We start from the raw sequence: 2770 nt of genomic DNA, 5'->3' as shown, positions 1-2770 counted from the left end.
TTAAATATGGAATGCTTCACGAATTTGCGTGTCATCCTTGAGCAGGGGCCATGCTAATCTTCTCTGTATCGTTCCAATTTTAGTATATGTGCTGCCGAAGCGAGCACTAACTATTATTCTTATATATGTCTATGTCCTCTTAGTTCTGTTTTTTTTCTTTTCACTTCTTTAAATTAGTTCAGCTTGGTTTTTTCCCAATTATTTTGTTTACTCAGTTAGATTTTGAGTATTTATGTTTGAATATATTATATTTGGAGGTTGAAAAATAGAATAGGGCTTAGTAGATTCATCTTAGTATAGTCTACTGGAAATACTTCATGTAAAATAGAAGAAACTAACAATAATTTATTGTTATGTATGTTAATAGACTCCAAATGCATTGGAATTTCTTTCTTAATGAACTGTATCTTAAAAATAAACTTAAGGGACTAAGTGGAGAGATAACATAGGCATTAAAGTACTCATCTTGTACACAACTGGCCTGGTTTTGTGTTTCTGGTACTACATACAGTCCTTCCAAGCATCCCAGGAGTGACCCTTGAGCACTGCAGGGTACCGTTTCCCATAAGTCAACTTAAAAAATAAATAAAGTGGATCTGGGCTATAGAATAGCAGGTAAGGCATTTGCTTTTCATCTGATTAATCTGGGTTCAAACCTGGCATCTCATATGGTCCCTCAAACACTGACAGGAGTGGTCCTTGAGAACAGAGTCAGGCATACGCCCTGAACATTGCCAGGTGTGACCCCAAACCAAAAACACAATATAGTGTTTGCAATTTTTGTCTGGATATATACCAATTCTGTTTGTTGCCCATTAAAAAATCTGTATCTAAATATTATATATGTTTCTTCTGCAAAACTGAAAAAATTACATTTTATAGTTTGCTCTGCTGATAATTATTTTCAGTTCTTATTTGTCTAAAATTATCTTTGTTTCACTTTCATTATTTAAGGTTACATTCCTTAGAGTAGACACAGAATTTTTTAGAATTATACTATATATACTATATATAATATATAATAGTATATATATGATATATATACTATAGAATTCTACTATAACAAATTTTTATTTTTTGTTCATTTTGTTTTGGGCCACAGCCAACTGTGATCTGGGCTTACTCTAAGCTTAGGAAGCTGGCAGGACTCTGGGGAACCAAATGGGGTGCCTGGGATCTTGCTTGGATTGGATGCATAAAAGGCAAGTATAATATTATTTTGTTGTATTATCTCTTGGGGCCCCTACAATAGATTTCTTTTTAAGCTTAAATCTCCCTGCCCACAATATCTGGAATTTTTTTAAATGGGAAATTAACAGGTTTTTCAGACCTTTTCCCATGTATATCATCTGCCTTATGGGGGTTTGTTTGTTTGGTCTTTAGACTTTCTCTCTCTCTCTCTCTCTCTCTCTCTCTCTCTCTATATATATATATATATATTATATATATCTGTGTATATATATATCTCACTTTGATTATGTTTTCCTGTGTTTATATTGAGTGCAGAAATTGAGACACCACCCAGAAACAAGGATAAACTTTAGGAGAAATGGTTCGTGATAAGAATATGAAAGGACCATCAAGAATCCAAAGCTTTGACTCATGACAGTGCCGTATCAACAGATGCAAACCCAGGCAAGGTCGGCTTTGAAGCCCCACTTGACAACCAACTTTTTTAAGGTGCAACGGATGGCCTTGTTTTCTCTCCTGGAGATTGGCCCTCATCTCAACCTGTGTGTCCTAACGGTATAATCCCTCTGGAGAAGCCCATGTTCTCTTTCTCTTTTGAACAGTCTCTCTCTCTCTCTCTCTCTCTCTCTCTCTCTCTCTCTCTCTCTTTTTCTTTCTCTCTCTCCCTCCCTCTTCTTTTTCTTTTCTTCCTCCTCCTCTTCCTTCCCCTTCTCCTCCTCCTCCTCTCCCAAATTTTTCTAATTAAATTTATTTTAGTAAACTATTTTATTCTACTAAAAATAAGATGGAAGTAGCCTCATGTGCAACTGGGGAGATGTGTGTGTGTGTGTGTGTGTGTGTGTGTGTGTGTGTGTGTGTGTGTGCGCGCATGCGCGCGCCCCCAGGTGTGCTTTCGGGGGGTAGGGGATGTGGAAGTGGGACAAATAAGTTTTCTCTAGTTAATCCTTTTGTTATAAGGATATCCTTGTTCTATTTGGTGTGGTTGGCTTTCTGTTGGACATCATGAGTCTTCTAGTTTATATGCAATGCTTGGTTGAAACTCAGGTGACCCCTGTCTGAAAAATTTTAGTAGTTGTTTAATTCTTCACTAATTGTCTTTTCCTGGGAGCTATTTTTTGCAAGTTGCGTATAGCCTCATTTCATCTATGTACTGCTTAGTATTCAGGCAAATCTGTGAAGAGAGTTCTTAACTCTTTCTATATATAGTTCTCCCCCCCCCCCAACATTCTTTATTGCAAAAATACAGATATCTCAAAGTTTCCAATATCAAACTTTGTCTCCTCAGGAATATTTGCTATTCTTTCTCCATGTGAAATATAGACTAAAATAACTCCATGAGTAAACCAGGGCTATTTTAGGGTTCAGCTCATGTTTTTCTTTTCTATTGGGGATCACATTTTTGCTCTACCTGTATTACAAGTGGCCTTCTTTTTTAATTTTATTTCATAAATCTCACTATTAACTTGCATATCAAAGGTAGATATTATCTTTAACTAGTTATTTTTCATAATCTAGTAATTTAATGAAGTATGAAATTCTAATAAATGTTATGCTGCAACACAAATTTTTATATACTCTA

The 2770-nt window shown here is 35.7% G+C and overlaps 1 non-coding gene across 1 annotated transcript; it reads right to left on the bottom strand.

Annotated features, from left to right (window-relative positions):
• Positions 1-107, bottom strand: LOC126026621 (U6 spliceosomal RNA). The gene has a single exon (XR_007501845.1). It is a non-coding gene; the product is annotated as a U6 spliceosomal RNA (small nuclear RNA).
• Positions 108-2770: the final 2663 nt, after the last annotated feature.

The sequence above is a fragment of the Suncus etruscus genome, chromosome 13 (assembly GCF_024139225.1).
Source record: "Suncus etruscus isolate mSunEtr1 chromosome 13, mSunEtr1.pri.cur, whole genome shotgun sequence".
In the NCBI taxonomy this organism is placed as follows: Eukaryota; Metazoa; Chordata; class Mammalia; order Eulipotyphla; family Soricidae; genus Suncus; species Suncus etruscus.
The sequence above is the reverse complement of the archived record's forward strand: the minus strand, read 5'-3'. Positions and strand labels throughout refer to the sequence as shown.